The sequence below is a fragment of the Vicugna pacos genome, chromosome 3 (assembly GCF_048564905.1).
Source record: "Vicugna pacos chromosome 3, VicPac4, whole genome shotgun sequence".
NCBI lineage: Eukaryota > Metazoa > Chordata > Mammalia > Artiodactyla > Camelidae > Vicugna > Vicugna pacos.
In genome coordinates, this window is record NC_132989.1 from 50,005,744 (window position 1) to 50,026,289 (window position 20,546).

Here is a 20,546-nt window from a genome sequence, read left to right on the forward strand (position 1 = left end):
AAATAGGACTAATTTCTAACAGGATTTGATTTTTATCTAAGAGGTAGCTTAATATCCCCAGCAGTAAAATGAAATATGTTGGAAGACAAAAATCAGGCAAGGCATTACTCTGAATGACTTAAGTCAGTGGAATAATGTAATAACTAGAGATGGATCCAAATTTTGTGAGACTTGAAGTTTGTATAATTTGCGGGACTCTCTAAGAAGAAGAATACAAAATGACAAATACAAAACTGGAAATGAAAGTCATCATTACTTTAGAATAAGAAAAGAAATGCCAACAAAACATTGAAGACCTGGAGATTTGTGTACGTCTGTATTTTTAGATCTCTTTACAAAATTTACAAATATGATTACATAGACATGCTTCCTGATAGCAGCCTGCCTCCATTCTCCACCAAGAACACCCTACAACTCCCAGCACTCACAGGGGCCTGTTCAAGTAGAGGACGCTGAAGCTGAAACTTTGTTAGCTTTGTGGCAAATTCGCTTCTGGTTTTAATTGTAAAACTGTAGGCAACAGGAGCCAGATGGTGGAATTACTTTAGCAGGCAAGCCGTCCTTCCTAATTTCTTTGAAAGTGCACCAAATAGAATTCTCACTGAGTGGCTATAAAGATATAAACAAAGTACAATCCTGTGAAAGTACTATGGCTTAGCAAGTGGAGTCTGAGGGACAGGTGTGAGGGGTTGGGGAGGCTGCCCAGACGTTGGCCCCTTAACAGCGCCTCGGATTTCAACAGAGAGGCAGACAGCACTCAAGACAGGAACAAAAACAAGTATGAAAGACAGGACAGCCCAAGGAAATACCAGAATTTCAGGTGGAGTTTGACTTACGATATATGGGAAGCCGGAGTGAGAAAAACGAGTATAGCCATTGACTGCCTCAGGATTTCAGAGGGTCTTCAGTGCTGCATTAAGGAGTGTGCCCCGAATTCAGATGGCAATTAGAACAACACAGGATAAAAACAAATTGTTTTATTTTATTTATTTGATTTTCATAAAAACAATGAGAAATCTTTAATGATATGTTTAGGTCATCCAAGAAATCATCAACAGAACAATCAGAAAGTTGCCAAAGAGTTTTATTATTCTAACACCTTAGATCACAGTAGAGAAAATTTTATATGTGTGGGAGTGGAGATGGGGGTATAAGTTAAAGAAGAGGAAAATCAATAGGTTTCTCCCCTCAGAGAAAAGTCCTCTAAACTCACAATGCATGTAAACTGAAGACACTTGATAATAATGAATCTAATGTTTTAATAGAAGAATTCTACTCAGAATAGTTAAGAAGGCATGTCCAAGAATTAGACTTTCTGAGTTTGAGACTTGGCACCATCATTTACAGTGTGAGTTTGCTGTGCAAAAGCTTATAAGTTTAATTAGGTCTGATTTGTTTATTTTGGTTTTTATTTCCATTACTCCTGGAGACATATCCAAAAAATATTGCGTGATTTATGTCAAAGAGTGTTCTGCCTATGTTTTCTTCTCGTTTTAGAGTATCTGGTCTTATATTAGGTCTTTAATCTATTTTGAGTTTATATTTGTATTTAGTGTTAGAGAATGTTCTAATTCCATTCTTTTGCATGTAGCTGTCCAGTTTTCCCAGCACCTCTTACGGAAGAGACTGTCTTTTCTCCATTGTATATTCTTGCCTCCTTTGTAGTATATTAATTGGTCATAATTGCATGGGTTTATTTCTGGACTTTCTATCCTGTTGCATTAATCTATAGTTTGTTTTTGTGCCAGTACCATACTGTATTGATTACTGTACTTTGTAGTAGAGTCTGAGTCAGGAAGTGTGATTCCTGCAGCTCCGTTCTTCCTTCTCAATATTGTTTTGGCTATTTGAGGTCTTTTGTGTTTCCATACAAAATTTAACATTTTTTGTTCTAGTTCTGTGAAAAATGCCATTGGTAATTTGATAGGGATTGTATTTAATCTGTAGATTGCCTTGGGTAGTATGGTAATTTTAACAATATTGATTCTTCGAATCCAAGAACACAATATATCTTTCCATTTGTTGGTGTCATCTTCAATTTCTTTCATCAGCTTCTTACACTTTTCAGAGTACAGGTCTTTTGCCACCTTGTGTAGGTTTATTTCTAGGTATTTTATGCTTCTTGATGTGATGGTAATTGGGATTGTTTCCTTAATTTCTCTCTTTGATATTTTGTTGTTAGTGTATAGAAATGCAACAGATCTCTATATATGAATTTTGTAACTAACAACTTTACTGAATTCACTGATCAGCTCTAGTAGTTTTCTGGTAGCATCTTTGGGACTTTCTATGTATAGTATCATGCTGTATGCAAACAGTGACAGTTTTATTTCTTCTTTTCCAGTTTGGATTCCTTTTGTTTCTCTTTTCTGATTGCTATGGCTAGAACTTCCAAGACCATGTTGAATAAAAGTGGTGAGAGAAGGTATCTTTGTCCTGTTCCTAATCTTAGAGGCAATGCTTTCAGCTTTTCACCACTTAGTAGACATGGCACTGCCCACCAAAGGGCCAAGACCTAGCTCCATCTCCCAGTAAACAAGCACCAGCCCCTCCCACCAGGAAGCCTGCACAAGCCTCTAGACCAGCCTCACCCACCAAGGGGCAGACACCATAAGCAAGAAAACTATAGATCTGCTTCCTGAAGAGCAACTCCACAAATGCAGGATAGATACTACCCTGGGACCAAGTGGCCTTTGGTCTGTGGGTGACAAGAAGAGAGTGCACTACTGGGATGCACAGGACATCTCCTATAGAGGGCTGCTTCTCCAAGGTCGAGAAATGTAACTAACCTACCACACACATAAAAAAACAAATAGCAATTTAGACAAAATGAGGTGACAGAGGAATATGTTTCAGATGAGGGAACAAGACAAAACTCCTGAAGAACTAAGTGACATGGAGATATGCAATCTATCTGAGAAAAAGTTCAGATAAATTCAAGAAGAAGATATAACCATTGTAAATATATATGTGCCCAACATAGGAGCACCTCAATATACAAGGAAATGTTAACAGACGTAAATGGAGAAATCGACAATAACACAATAATAGCGGGGAACTTCTAACACCTCACTTACATCAATGGACAGATCATCCAGAGAGAAAATAAAGAAACAAAGGCCTTAAATAACACATTAGGCCAGATGGTCTTAATTGATATTTATAGAGCATTCCATCCAAAAGCAGCAGAATATATCTTCTCTTCAAGTGCACTCAAAACATTCTCCAGGATAGATCACATGCTGGGCCACAAAGCAAGCCTTGGTAAATTTAAGAAAACTGAAATCATATCAAGAAATCTGTATCTTGATCTGAATGATGGTTATACAAGTATATACATGTGTAAAAATGTATTGAGCTGAACTCTTAAAATTCCTATACTTCTTTTACTTCACTGAAAATATTTTATTCCTCAATTTTTAAAAATGAAAGAAAAAGCAAAAAAATGGCAAAAACTCATCTATACTATTAGAAGTCAGGAGATTAGTTACCCATGTGGTGACCTTGTGACTAGAAGGAAACAAGAGTAGACATCTGGAAAGTTGGTAATTTTCTCTTACTTAATGTAAGTCCTACTTACCTCAGTACCTCAGCATTTTCAGTTCGTGAAAGTTCATCAAACTGTACACTTATGATATATGCATGTTTTTGTAGGTATATTATACCTGACAGGTTAAAAGCGACTCAGTGAATAACAAATGTGTATGTATACATATTTATAAATAAAGATAGTTATACACACACACACACACACACATACATATGACATCAGACCTCCCTATTTGTGATGAAAGAAACAAGTCAGTTTCTTTAAACTGTGCTCTGTAGTCCCACATACGAATCAGCTAAAATAAAATAGCAAAACCCACTTTCTCTTTCTACTATATGGCCCATCTGTGTAAATGAATGTTTGTAAAGACACTTGTATTATGTATACATGGTAATAGTACATTTATTAGAAACTTTTGCACAATAGTGAATTGCAAATCTCTGCAACACAGCTCTTTCAGATGTTATTTTTAACACATGGGCTTCAAGAACAATTAGCTAGAATTACTTTTGGTGTAAAGTGATTTTTCAATTATTTTCTTTCACAGATCTTTTCAGAGTCACAAAAATCTTTACACATTCCTCTTGCCTTAGATGAACTATTGTTTAAAACAAGACTTAAATAGAAATGCAATTTAGATGCTTCTACTAAAGATGTTCTTAAAACATTCCTAGGGCTTAAAAAAAAAACAAAAAACAGTTTCACAGACTTTGCCCAATTCCCCTGTAGAGCATTTACAGATGATTTGGATTCTATATTCTATACCTATGCTAACAGCAGGAATTCTTAACATAGGTGTACTTTTAACAGCCACATTGTGAACAGCATGAATAAAGGAATCAACATGACCTCAAATCAAAATATCAGCATAATGCCCTTAGCACCAAAAAGAGAGGAGGGAGTCTTCAGCTCCAGGATAGATGAATGGTACTCAGCAACATTTCAGTTAGCAACTGCAGTCAAGCCTGTGTTGAAAAGCCAGTCCCTGGAATAAACAGGTACCGGTCCACAAGGCAGAAGCAAGAAACTGAGACTCAGTCCACCCTACTCTACTCCATAGCATTTCAGTGAACAACCTAACGTGTAGTGTTTGTAAATAGAGTAACATTTATCACAAACCTTTTTATATCATTGTAGACTTCAAAGTGCCAAGAATGCATTTTATTTAAATATAATGGTAAGATATTTACTTAAAATATCTTACCATTATATTTTTCTAAATTCTCTTTTTCCATGTATGACTGATTTTCCAAATACATATTTCAACAAGCTAGAAAGTACTATATTTGGGGAGAGATTTGGGGGCATCTTTCTTCTTCGGCAGAAGGCAAGACCTAGAAATACATCAGTCATTCATGTCAATTTGTGACAGTTCAAATTGCCCAAGGTATTTGGTAAACTTCAATCACTGTCACAACTCTAAAGGTTACTGAGTAGCTCCAACACAGATTAATTACAACAGTATTGCACGAATTTGAGAGTGGGTGTGTGAGTGAATGCATGTGTGTGTGCTCTTGACAGTTAAATATTCTGGTATAGCAGCATTAAGTTCAGCTACGTGTAACAATAACAACAGCAATAATTATAACAGCACCAACAAATGATGACAAACAAGATGAACATTTATTCTCATTCAGTACTGGACTTAGGCCACCTAGGGCTGTTTTACAGATTCCTGATAAAGTTTCCACCTTTATTGTTCTGCTTCATTTCACAAGACGGATCCTTGTGCTCTAGTCATCATGTCGACATCTCAGGAAAAATTAAAGGGAATAACAATGGCAATCTCATTTCCTTTGAGAGTATTTCCTGAAAGTTGTACATACCACTTACAGTTTTTATTGGTCAAAATTTGTTCATAAGATCACAACCAATGGAAGGGAAAATCAATCTTGAGCTGCACAGAAAGGCATTCAGCTAAAACCTGAGGTTCCTACTAATTAGATTTGATATTTAGAGTAGACAGAATTTTTTTCTTAGTTTAAAAACATTAAATCAGACCCCTAGCCTCCTAGGAAAAACAAAACTTACTAGATGATTCAAATAATTGAAATAAAAACAATCACACTATTATTTACTATAAAGTAAACAAAAGTTAAACTTTATTTTTAAATTGAATATTTCACTGATTTTTGTAAATATAAGTGAAGAAATATTTCTATATATAAGAGAACACACAAAACTTTAAAAAACTGTATAACTACATTTTATTGGTGGGGGAATCGAAGAGAGGGCTGAGTAATTTCTTTTAAAAGAGAAAAGTTAACTTAGAAATATGAAATAATTTCATCCCACTCCTAAATCAGAATTAATGCTCTGAGCTGGGAGTTACGCTGTCATATTTGAGAAGCTCTGATTTGAACATTCTATTTCTGGAAATGATTTCTTTTAGTAATTACTAACAGTTTATGAAAAGATCTGCAATTTTATTTTTCCAAGTGTTCAAGTAATCTTAACTCATCAAAATGCTAAAATCTTTTATATCACAGTTGTGTAAGGCTTACTCATGTAAATGGCCCGCCTGTTCCCTGACAGCTGGAAACTTTTAGTGTGGATCTGCAGCCTCAGCCCCACCCCAAGCACTGGGACTCATCTGGCCTCTAAGCAGGAATCCATAGCTCACTGTCCAACTTGCAGCTCCACTCTGACCTGGCAACCAGGTTTAGTAGCAAAGCCCCTGCACCTTGCCCAATGCCAAGCTTTTCTCATACTAGGGACTCCAAGCATCCTTCCACAGAATACCAGACAGTGCATGTCAACACTGGGAATAAACCTCCCATTAATGGGAACCCACTACTTCATCGTGTAGCCCTTTATACTGTTGGTTTGAACACCCATTCACGTCTTTAGTAAACCAACATTGAAAGCTGACTACAAATCAGGTGTGCTGCCAGACACTGGTAATAAAAAGATCAAAGGCATGCACAGTCGCCTGCCCTCTAGTAGGACAGACTGATGCAATTGTTAAAATGATATTCCTAATAAAGAGATTTGGTCTCCTAGGAATTTTCATCCATTGTTCTTAAGTCTGACCTGTATAGTCACATGGAATGGACTCCATTCAGACTTCCACAAATCACTCCCTCCAGTCTGGAATATCTTGAATAGGATTATATTCCCTGCAGCAACCCAAATCTTCACTGCACTCCCTGTGTTCTACAGATAACCGTCATTCAAAATCATACACACATTCTCTTCTCCTCCAAGCTCTTACACCCCTGTTACTATAACTTTTAAATGAAATGTTTTTCAGTTGCTTCACTCTATTTTGGGATAAGCCCCAATCTGAAAATATCCTCCTTAAAATGCAGCATTGAAAAATGAATACAGTATAAGAAAACACCCTAATACATCTTACCTCTACTCATTTTCATCAAGAACAGCATGTCATAATTCTTGACCCGCCTCTGCCGTGTAAAGTCACAGATTAATTTAAGGACCTTTTCAGATCATTCCGAGCTGATAGTGATTTCAAGTTCTAGGAAGCTCTGGTTCTCTTACCCGTAGAGTCTCCCTTTAGTTGATTCCCTCCATGAGGCAGACTGGCATCAAGGTTGCTCTAGCGTCAGAACTGGCTTCACATGCTGTTCCCCACCTACTCACTATACGAACTTGAGAAAATTACTTGATTCTGAACCTCAGCTATGGTAAGATCATAAAAATAAGGTTCCTTTCTCCTTAAGGTTTCCGAAGGTAGTATCAGCCAATATACATAAAGAACATTGACTGTAACAGAGTAAGGACTTGACGTGTGAAAGATCAGAACTCATAGTAATTGTTCTAGTCATAAGTGATTCACAAAAAGCTTAGAAATCATTCATCAAAAATAGACTTTAAGTGATCTTGAAGCTATGTAGTATAGTCCTGTCATTCAATTCAAGAGCCCCACATTAACACACAATATGTATTATGTTCTGGTGATCCAAAAATGAATTAAGTTGTCTTAACCTCAAGAAGCCCAATGTCTATTGAAAATGCTGAGATGTATAGACACAGTTATTCCACTACTGCAGAGAATAGAGCTTCATAGGGTAATATCCCTGCCATCCCATTGTATCACATTCCATTCCAGAACATAATTTAGCTCCTCAGAGCATGCAATGAGTACTCAGTGATTGCTGGTGGATGTTTTATACTCAAATATGTCAGAAAAATAGTAATGTTGACATGTTCACAGAATTCTTTGGTTTGGGGCTTTAGAAATTAACTTCTTTTCATCTTGGAGTAGATTTACACATACTAGTACTTCCTATTTCTTGGGTCTTAAGGATTAGTAGAAGACACACTATCATCTTCCAGAAGAAGTCTCTAGAAGATTGATAACATGAGGCTAAACATGTATTTATGTACATTATGCAAACTTTTAAAAGTATCAGGCGTGGAAAAATGGTTTGAAAGATATACACCAAAATACTAAAAAACTGATTATCTTGGGTGGTGAGATCATGGGAGACTTTGTTAATATCCTTATACTTTTAAATGTTTTGAATACTTCTTAATGAGGGTACACATAAAAGAGATACACAACGAGCTCTAATAGGAGAAAGGAAACAGCTGAGTGAAGGGGGCCCAGGAATACAAATGATGGAGATTAAAAAGCAGTTAAAAGGGTCCGAGGTCTATGAGGGTTACAAGCTCAAGTGTAAGATCCACAGTAGAAGGAATTAGAATGATATAAAAACATAGTTTTACTACTTTTATAGTATCTAGTTTTCTCTGCATATTGGACAAGTCATATTTCCAATACTGGCCAATTGAAGTATAACGATTTTAGCCTACCTGCCCAAAATTTAGATTAAAATTTGGAAATTAATATTGTTGTAACTTTAAAAAAAATGTGTGGATTGTCCTTAAATGCACTAGTCTCCAAAATGTTTCACAACAGGAAAAAAATAAACTAACCTCTGAACCATATATACACCACAGCCTGGATTTTAGCAAAGTGATGCATTTTCTAAATCCAAGACCTTTGTTTTTAAATATAAAAATCAGGATAAATACTTGTAGGATTATAAACCAAATTAACCTTTTTTATTGCTGTTGTTACCTTAAATCCTTCTCTCTGAAACAACAGATAGATAGATAGACAGACAGACAGACAGACAGATACTGGCAGAACGACCTCACTCTAAAGTATTCGTTGATTTCCCCTAATGGATGTAAAATTTCTTACTCTGAATTTCCAAAATATCAAATCTGTATCTTAATCATGCAACTTCTACATTCTATTCTGTAGTAGAGATATTTACTTAGACATTTTATCGTATTTCTTGGACTGTTAGTTCTGTGAGTTCATTATATTTGTGTCATACTCATTTTATATCCCTTAAGAGTAAAATTAAATTATTTTTAAGACTGGCATTATGGTAGTATAATAAATGGAAGTGTTCCCACAAAGTTTTGAGAATATTTTGTGGACTCAATCAACATTTATTACTTTAATAAAAATATTCTGCATTTTGCAAAACTACACTGTGCAAACTGCCCAAATGCATTTCAAAGCTACTTCTTTTATGAGTGGTTGTCAATCTTTTATCCATTCTCAATTTTTCCTTCTGATGACTATGCCTTTTTTCCCTGTGCAATTGATTTCCGTCATCATCCCTCTGCACATTCAGAAAAGAGGCAGGGAGAAAGTTCAAGAATAGGATCTCCTTTTTTGAACATTCACCACACTGATAAGTTCTATAGTGAAGAGTCTCTCTTCTCAAATTTTGTTCAGTGGTAGTTTTCTTTTTAATAACTATACAGCCAATCCATCAAAATAATGTTACACCAAATCTGATTTCATATATATTTTTTTCTGCTTAAAGTAGAAAACTCTCAAGTTGCTTAGTGAAGTGCTAAATGCTTTATATTGACAGACTACCGCTGTTCAGAAATCTATATTTGCCATTGCAGTCTGCCAAAACGAAAGCCATAGTTGGATCTTCTTTGTTGTTCACAGTATTTTAAATTACAAATGATGTTGATTTTAATCATCTTTGCTCAATTCACTCACAAAGCCGGATGCTGCACAAGTCAGCTCTCAGATTCAGTATAAAATACATTTTATTGGGCTTAGCACTTGCATAGCACTTTATACCTTCAAAATACTTTGTAAACATTAACTAGTCAATCCTCGCCAAGAAAGAAAAAAGAAAAAAAGAACTTGAGGTACCGAGACGTATGTGTAAAACAGGTTTAGGAAAAGAGTTTTCCTGCAGATTAAATCTGAAGGCAAGATATTTATCTAGCTGTTTATTTTCAGCCAATACAGTATATTTCAGGAAGTAACGATTAGTTTTTCACTTTTCATTATAACAGGGCACACAATTTCAATTTTAGTAATCAGATGAATTACAGAAGTTTTCATAGTATTAATTAATGACTAATAGAACTTATGCTGTATGAGGAATTCTTAACATATTAACTGTCTCTTTGCACATTATACAAAGTAAATGTTTTGTGGTAAGTCGATGAGACTTAACTAGTCTCAGAGAACTGACATATACAAGCTACTGCTTCTCTTTCCCGTCTTACATGTAGCAGCTACTTCACTTGGTATAGATGCAGGTGAGACTAACTAGGTCCAAATATAAATGAGTCCCCAAATTCACATTAAATGTATGAAAATATATAGTACAGCAGGAGTCAAATTAATAATTTATTTAAAAAGTGCACTATACATTTAGTTCCTGGTTTTCTAAGTAAAATACAGCTTCTGCCATCATTGGCTCTGCTTTTCTCCCATTCTTTAAGATTCCTCATTTTAACCTATGCTTTTAAAGGGAAAAGGCTGTATATTCCTCTTGTAAAATGATACACTTACTGTGATCATAAAGAAAAGTCACTGAAGAACCTAAGAAATTATTATTATATTATTACTATATTAATACTGTATTAGGTACTAATTAAAGTTTTTTAATCATGTCATAACACAAAGGAAAACATATGTCACTATTGCTTTTTATAGACTTGGAAACTGAAAACAGAAAGAAAAGGATCATAGAAAGAAAAAACTTCAAGGCCAAGAGTGATAGATGATTTGCTATCCAATAAAGCCATGACCATAGCTCAGAAACTGTAAGTTGTATATGTAACATATGTTAAAGGAGCCCTGCACTATACTCTCAACAATTAAACAGTCAAATGCAACATATTATACTCACAATTAAAAGCTAAATTCCTAACATGTTAGATTTTACTTAGTAAATACAGCAAATTTACTGATTTATTAAGAATCACGTTTTTAAATTCTTTGACAGTTCTCATCAAGGGCAGACAAGTTAGAGACTGAAACTTGAACTAAACTAGCGACTATTTCAATTTAAAATTTGTGGATAAATCAGATTGATCTCACAATCTTCAAGATCCTTTCTTCTATGTAAAAACCGCAAGATTTACTTCTGATAAATCAATGTAAATACTGTGCACATCCATCAGAGTTTACAGACGTATTTAAGACAATTTCCAAAAATGCAAAACAAACTTCTTAAGCATATGATGATGTAACAGAATTTCTACACTGGATTTTATAACTAATTGAAACTTTCAATATTATTAGCAATATCTTTATTTTGCTAAGGTACCACTGCAAAAACATTGATTTCAAAGATGAAGTCTTTGATTATGCACACATTCAGGAGACTGCCATTCCAACCAGAAAAAAGTAAATGTAAAAAATTTTAATATTAAAGTTCAAGAGAACAATATTAGCATTCTGCAAACTAATGTGTTTCTATCAATTCAGTATGTGACCTCTAAAGGCAAATGTTTAAAAATCCCTTTAAACAATATTTCATGTACACATTTGAATTCCTAAATCACTCTTTCAAACTTTCCCTCCAGAAAGTCATCCCATATCACATGCCAACTCTTTATCATGTACTCAAGTAAGAGGTTAAACAAGTCTGGTAACAAATCAGGAAACAAGAAGAAAACAAATGACCACTTAGGATGTGGTTCCTGTAGCTCCAAGAAGGACTCTTCGCCTAAAATATAATACAGAAGCTATCCTTTCCCTGTTCTCTTGGGCCTCAAATTCTACAATGTGTGATTTCTGGAATTAGTATTTGACTAAGTAAATAGTCTTAGAAAAAAAAAAAACACAGTTTAAGTTGTGAAATTCTAAAGCCACCAAACAACGTTTACTTGACAAATTCTGCCTGGGATCAGTCTAGCGATTACCTAAACTATAGGTAAAAACCGACCACGAATGAAAGCTGCATACTCAAAGTCTGGCCGTATCTCATATAACTGGTTATGGTTAGAGCATGATTTCTATTTTATAGCTTCCTTATGTACCTTGATGGGAGACTGGCTCCAACATAATAAAATGTTAAACAGTGGGGAAATATTATAAGCCAAAGAAGTAGCCTATTTTAACAACTCATTATCAGGAAAATTTTCCTTACATTAAACCTAAATCTCTCCATCAACAGCTAAGCACATTTAAGGCCATTCTCAGTTGTTCTAGGGTTTGGCTGATTTCCTTTTTCTTATGGTTAGAACTTTAATATTTTCAAAGTGCTTTACAACCACATTTACGCATTTTTCCTCACAAATGTGCCTGAAGATTAATACTTTTCTGCACCCTTTTACAGATCCTGCTATAGAAGCACAGAGATATTAAGAGGCATGTTCAAGGTTACACAGCAAATTAAAAACCCAGCAGGGGATGGGCTACAGAACACCTGAGTTTCCAGATTGCTGCTGGAATGGGTCAATGGGTCCATGGGGACTCTCACGGCACAATGAACTAAGCAAGAAAAGAAACTTCAACTAAAAAATAAAATAATGAAAAGAAGATTTAAACTGTGTTTTCTTTTTTCATAGATAGATACAAATATCTCACAACATAATATTTACCACTGAGTTTCTAGGTGAATTTTCAGACTGATTAATCTACTCTTATCTTTCTTTATACTTTCTCACCCATTTACATCAGGACATAAAATATTAGGAAGTAGGTCCCATATCTGATGGCTGAAATGAGCATATTCTAATCTCTGGAGGTCATAAATGTGGAATTTTTCAGAGGAATGTTTGATCTCCTCTTCTCAATTTCTCTTTCCTAGCTCTGTCTGTCCCATCAATTCTTATGACAGAGATCAGAGAAAGAGAAAAGGATTAAAGACTTGGATTTTGAGTTTTGAAGATTAATGAATTTGAAGATCAAGAGCTCTTGAACTTGCACCTAAACACTAATTTGGAGTGGAAGCTTACAGTTGTTGGATAGGAAGCATGATGAGGTAGTAAAATAGCAGAGATTTCAGAAACTCCTACCTAAAAATGTATCTATGCTCAAGAAATATAACCTGAGATACTTCAGAAATTTAAAGATCCCTTAGTCAATAAACATTTTTTAAATGTCCTTACTGTGTCAATATATGAGCTAAGTGATACAGGAGAGCCATGAAAAAGCACTACTCAGGAGCAATCACCTAATTCTGTCTGGGGTATCAGAAGACTTTTTAACAGAAGAAATGCTATTTCAAGTTGATGCTTGAAAGATGAGTAAGAGTTAGCCAGACTGAAGAGGTTGGAAACAAGAGCTTTCAGGCACAGGAAGTAGTATATACAAAAGCAGGACAGGGCATGAGACACTGGAAGAACTAAATAAGGTCAATAAAGTTGCAGAAGGTGACAGAAGAGACATCAGGTGGTATGTAGAGAGGGATGAGCTCATGCTAAGCTTGGAAGGTAGAGGTGAGCACTTTTCCCTCTTTATTCTAAGTGCCACAAGAAGTCTTCATATGTTTGCAGAAGGTGATAATATGGTCGTGTTTGTATTTTTTAAAAGATCACCCAGGCTTCTACATGTATTTATCTGTTATCCATGTTCTTCCCAGGTCCATCTGCAGGTGTTTTAGCTCTTATTGCGTACAGATCTTCTCTCATAAGAAAGATGCAGTTGGTAGGAGAATCAAGTAATTGAATGATCCCTTGCATTTCCGTAAGTTACTGTAAATTTAGCCTCCAACTGAAATAAACCAACTCATGAAACTCAAAATTATGCTATCATCAGCTAAGGTGAATAAAAAGAAATTATACATGAAAGTTACAGGCAGCCCATTTTAAAATGGAATCTTTTATAGGAAAAAATCATTATCTGGGAAAATTTAAAAAGGGAGATTTATTTGAATGTGCATTAAAAAACAGTTCAACAAAAGCAAAACTTTAACAAAAGCACACACAAAAAATACCCATTTGAAACAGTTATGACTATACTCAGAATATGAGATTAAAATCTAAATAATACACCATGAAATAAAATTCAGAAATATGAAGCACAGTTAGTATCCAATTGATAGTCAAACCCATTAAAATACTAAGACTAATAAGATACTACCTTAAATAACTTATTATCAAAATTACATATTATCATATATCATGCCTTCTTAGTTACATCACAGTAACACATATAAGTAGGCATTAAATATTAATTACAAGGAACTGGTAACTCATTCATGCCAGTGCATGTGACAGGTTTTGTTATTACTGACTTTTAGTTTCACGTACTTTCCCAATGTTTTAAATTAATACCAAGTATATCAAGCCATTAATTTGATTTTATAGAGGTTGTATTTTAACATTTACCAGGACTAAATAAAATGTCTCTACCTTGAGAAGTTTCTTTTGAGCAAAAATGGTGAAATAGCAATTTCATATGATAAAGTGATTTATGTTTATGATTCTTTAAAAAATTTTCATGGCAATAAGAATCCAAGCAAGATGATTAATAATTTATTTTGAAAGCCACTTAATGACAATATAAGGGCCAGGATTGACTTCTGATGTCTAGCTCATAAATGTAGACCAAAATTGTTTCACTATTGTACTGGTATCCTAAGTGATTCTAATCAGGAACAGCCATTAATCAGAAAAGTCTAAAAAACTTAAGGTCATTTGCAAATGATGTGACCAAATAAGGGGTTAATATCTAAACCACACAAACAGCTCAAACACAACTCAATGTCAAAAAACCAAACAACCCAATCAAAATAAGGTCAGAAGACCTGAATTGACAGCTCTCCAAAGAAGACATACACATGTCTATTAAGCACATGAAAAGATGTTTAACATAGCAAACTATTAAAGAAATGCAAATCAAAACCACAATGAGATATTACTTCTCATCTGTCAGAATGGCTATCATCAAAAAGTCTACCAATGTTGGAAAGTTGTGGCGAAAAGGAACCCTCCTACACTGTTGGGAATATAAATTGGTACAGCCACTATGGAAAACAGTCTGGAGGGCCCTCAAAAAAACTAAAACTAGAACTAATAGGATCCAGTAATTCCACTCCTGGACATATATCCAGAAAAAACAAACACACTAATTCAAAAAGATACATGCATCCCAATATTCAGAGCTGAACTATTTTCAAGAGCCAAGACATGGAAGCAACCCACATGCCCAGCAACAGATGAATGGATTAAGAAAATGTGGTTATATATACAATGGAATATTACTCAGCCTTTAAAAAGAATGAAATACCACCATTTGCAGCAACATGAATGGACCTAGAAAATATTGTGCTTAGTGAAATAAGTTATACAGAGAAAGATAAATGCTAAACAATATCACTTATATGTAGAATCTAAAATAATAATACAAATGAATGTATATGAAAAACAGAAATAGACTTATAGCTATAGAAAATAAACTGTGGTTACCAAAGGAGATAGGGAAGTGGGGAGGGATGAATTAGGGGTATGAGATTAAAAGATACAAAAAAAAATTACTATATATAAAATATATAAGCCAAAAGAATATACTATATAGCACAAGAAATTATACCCATTATCTCATAATAATCTATAATGGAGTACAATCTGCAAAAATACTGAATCACTATGCTGTACACCTGAAATGAACATAATATTGTATACCAGCTATAGTTTAATTAAAAAGGAAAAAAAATTAAAATCCACATAGATTTTCAGGATACTAGACTTTTCTAAACATTTAAAAAAGAAAGAGCATGAATTCTAATTCCAGACATTTGAAATGTACTAATTTTAGAAGATTTCAATTTTAAAGACCCTATTTTAATAGTATAGGTAAAATAAAATGTTTTGCTACCACATACTGCTGCATTTGAAGTAAAAGAATATGCTTTGAAAATTATAAAATTATGTGTAAATAAAAGAGGTTAAAATCACAATCTATAAACTCAGCTGATGAAGAAATTATCAACTTTTCTATAATGATCATTTTCAAAAATGATCTATTTTTCTACAGAATAACTCAATTTTTCTCTTTTGAACTCACACTCGCCCTGTGGTAGAACATAATCTTAGGCGATTCACCATCACCTCTCCATTTCCCCATTCACCACCCTTGGTATGTGTTCATAAATTAGAAGAACTAAGTGCTGAAGTGAAGGTCGCCTAAGTGCTGTCCCCTGAGCATCCACTGAGGAACCTCTGTTCACATCTGGCCTTCAATTTTAGTCACATAAATCACACCAAACTATTCTCTCTCCAAATCATCAAGTCAAGCCCAGCTTTTCCTACTATATTGGTATCCTTCTTGGGTCCTCAGGTCCACTCTCAAACTCTAGAAAAGAATTCCCATTAAAGAAAGTTTTCCATCAAACTCTGTGAAGCAAAGGTTCTGTTCATTCCCCCGCCACTTAGCTATACATCATTTCTCCCTCTTGTGTGACTCCAGGCACCTAGAAACCCTGCCAAGTTTTTCTAAGATTTCTCCACCCAGGGCCTGTTTCCTGATGTCATGCTTGTCACTTCCCTGAGTATTATTCTAGAAGTTAGAAAAAACACAGGTCCCAGGAGCACTTGTATGCCTATCCTACCTAGGGTTTCCAGCACAGATCCCTCAGGCTCACCTGGAAGGTGCAGAGCAGATTTTGTTGTTAAGGAACCTGCTTTAGTCTCGGGGAATGGAAGCCTTGCTCCTGTAACAGATAAGAACTTTAATCTGCTAAATCTATATATCAAAAAACACCTACTTTTCAATACTCACTCCATTCAGTAATCGAGATGCAATTCAAATCAGTTCTGGTCCCTTCCTACCATACCCAGGGTTATGTTAGGTTTAACGGGCTTCCATGCTGCCAAGGCTGATACAGAACCATCTAAGTAGGCCCTGACGCTGTACTTAGCTCCAGTGAATGTACACACATCTGTACCTGCAGGCAAAGTTAAACCATCCCTTTCCCCAACTACAGGATCTCTTCAGAAACCCCTCTTCGCTCATTTGTTGACGTAACTTGGCCAGAGGCACATGAGTTCATTCTTTCATTATTTGGGGACATCACTGAGTGTATGAAAACTTCTTGGCTCCATCTGTTTCTCTCTGACTAAACAAATCTCATGGCCACTTCATCTCTGGGTCCTACTGTTGTCTGAGCTTTGTATAGAAAGGGAAGGAAGATAACCTTTGACCTCAAATGGCCCCAGAATATCAGGGCTTGACCATTCCTGGCAAGCAGTGGCTCTGAATGCCTTTTGTTTAGAGATCCACCGTACATATGTATCCATCTATTCATTTCTTCTTTTATGACACAATTATTTATCTTTCAATTCTGTTTTTCTTGTTGGAGTATAGGATGTAAGAGGAACCATAATTTTGGCTACTAATTTGAATTGGCAATCTGAACAGCAAAACTCAAGACTTGATGTGCTTTGTTTTTTCTGCTTTCTGCAGTCTCATCCCTGTCCTGAAGCAAAGGCAGTGAATGCTTAGCTGTCTGAATAAAAAGATTTTATTAGGAGAAAGAAATTTAAAACATAGAGAGAGATAAAAATTCAAAAATATTATGCCATCACATCATCATTCTCCTCATCATTCCATGCAGATTTTATTTCCCCATTCAGAAACAAAATTTACTACATATTCAAATTGATTAGTCCTTCTACTGTCTTTATGGTTTCTAGCTTTGGAGTTGTTCATGGGATTAATAACTTGGTTTATGGAAAACAGTGTGAAGTAGGTTGGGGAATACTGGACTACATTAAATAATCTTACTTTTTGTCCCTAAATATTAAGGAATATAATGCATGACAAAAACAATAAAGGCTATACTAAGTGGATGGTGAACATGAAAGTTTTTGTAAAATGTAAGGTCTTCCATAAGTGTTACACTATAATCTGAATTCCTAGAAGACATACTCAGTCATTTAAAAAGCATTATTATTGTCAGTTGTAAAAAGGGTCAGGAACATTTACTAGTTTACAGAAAATGAAGAAAAACATTACATATTAAACACCACCTTTTGCTTCATGTCAGTAACAATAAAGACATCAAGTGTTCTGAATCTCTTCCTCTACAATAGAATGTATAAGAAAAGGTTCCATTTTTCTCAGTATTCAAGCGTGTAATAAAAGTTGTGTGTTATTTTTCTTTAGCTACTGCTGCTCTCTGAACATTATGATAAAATACGTGGGACCAGCTTGGCATACTTCGTATTATACCAACTAAAAATTGGCACTTGTCATCTTACCTCCATAAGGATTAAATCACGAGCTACTGTGGTCAATGAAATTCAACACACCCTGAAAGGAGTTCAGGGTGGAGATCAGCAATGCAGTGCTCTGTGTTCTGGGAAAAACTGGCAGAACAGGCCTATACCTAGTTAGGTATTTCCAGGAGATTTTATGAGTTCAAATTCTTGCATCTCCTCCTATCTAGAAAAGGACTAAAATCATTAATGGTGACATCTGCTCCTTGTGACTAGTAGCAAGTCTTTGCCTAAATGTGTGCTTGACTGCGGGTAGCCTCCCTTCACTAAAATCATAGACAGTACTGAATCCAACCACACCTCTTTGGAGTAGCTCCTCAGAGCTAGCTGAGATGCTATCTCTCAGGCTATAGTCCTAATTTTGCCCCCAAATAGAAGTTAGAACTCTCACGTTGTGGGTTTTTTTTTTTCCCAGTCAACAACTGACATTGTTATCCTGTGTACCAGTCACACAGAATGTCATTCCAATTGTACTCTCTGGAAGAGTTGAGGGCAGTGACAGGAGAGCTGGAGCCCACAGCCCTGAGCTAGCGGGGGTTTTCACCTATATCTCCAACACTGCATATGAACGAAGGACTTGCCTCATCACTTGCTATTTTCAGGCTTGAGCCTTTCTTGATGACACTGATAAAGTACAAAACACTGAAAGCAGACAAAACAGGCCTTTGATACCAAGCCTATCCCTGTTTAAAAAAACAAAAAAGCCAAAAGCTTTATAAGTGCAGAAGTGCACTTAACTTCCCACGGTTATCATTTATCTACCAGTCAAATGCTAATCCTCAATAAATGCAGGGAAATTGGAATGGCCTTAGCATAAATTCTCCTCTTTCACAAGACATAACTAGCAAAACTTACCAGGTGACTAACTGTGGGTTTTGAAGTAGAATTAGTCAAATTACATTGAAATATAAGGAAATGGAAAGATATTTTTATGATATGTATCATCAACAGATTAAAAAGATTAATATTATTATGATCTCAGCTACATAAAAATCTATCCATATTACCTAAAAATACATTTGAATTTCCTCTCGACTCTGTGTTTTGTTCTTTTCTTAGGTTACCATATTTTTCAGAGAAAATATGAAAACTCAAATTTTCTTTTTTCTCCTTTTAGAACATAAAATATCAAAATCTACCCAAAGCTTTTGTTCTTATGAAATACAAGTAAACTCATCCTTATAGCTAAAACAAGCGATCTGGCCCTCAAAGATTGTTTTGAAGCACTTGAATGAGTAAAAGGAATTCCATAAATGTCAAAAAGAAGAAAAATTATTTTGAAAGATTCTAAGGTGTAAATAAATTTTTAGAAACACTCGATTTATGCTAGGATAACTTCTGCCTTTGGAAAGGTAATTGCAATTTACTGTTGTGATACAACTGAAAATAGTATTTCTCATATTTAATATTTAATGTCATTTTCCATTATTATAAATCAACAGTTCTTTCTGGAGCAAAATTTATCATATTTGACATCCTCTATCTTTTTTTCCTTCACTTTCTGGCACACATCCACATGTGTAGGGTAATCTAAGCAAATGTTTACATCAAAATGTATGAAGAGTTAGCCTGTAATGGAAACACTTAAAATATATTTTCAATAGATTTTAAAATTCCAGGCTGGCCTCAATATATTCAGTAAAATATCAGAAACAAAAAAACTTCAAATCCTTTGATTTGTTCATTCTTGTCCACACATGAAGAAACAGAAAAGAGCTACTCTCAGCCTAGCCCTTAAGGCCTACATTTGTCCCCTGGTGCTGATGGCGTCATAACCAGGGACTCGGTTATGTTATTCAGTGTGCTACATTTCTGGCCATGCTGCTGCGTTGTCAAATGAGCTTTAGGTCTGAGGGTAATTTTATATTCAGGTTCAGTCATACAATGCTTTCCTATAGGAATAGGTTCTATCACAGGCGCAAATTATTCAAATCTAATTTAACAGACTCAATAATTCTCCTCAGTTTTATCTTGGGCATTTTGTATTCCTTTCCTTACACCTAGTGGCTATGTAACAATTCAATTACCAAAGTTCTTCATCCAGAAAGTGCAGTTGATTCCTGGTAATTCTTATTCTGTTTGATTTCTTTTTTTTCTCCTAGTTTAACACATGCCAGTTGGTGTTGACTGAGTTAAAAATCTCGAAATAAGCCTGGCACTGTGTCAGTATGTAGGTTAAGAAATGAAAAAAATTTTTAATAAAATCCACACTAGAAATGGAAAATAAGAGTAGCGGTAACATTTCTTGTCACGAGGGCATTTTTTTGTCTATGTACACAAAATAAAACAAGCTCAATGCAGCTGAAGAAAAGAGGAATGAGAGAGATGATATAAATTGAAAGATGAAAAGGGAGAAGGTGAATGTAAAGAAGCATGTTGAGAGCTCATAGAGTCAGCTGGCAAGAAAAAGCAGCTCCAAGAACCTCAGAGAGTAAAACCTCAATTAGGGGATCAAGGAGGTAAGAAGGAAGTTTTAGAATAAAATAGCAATAGCATAAGCAACTTCAAGGAAGATTAAAAAAGC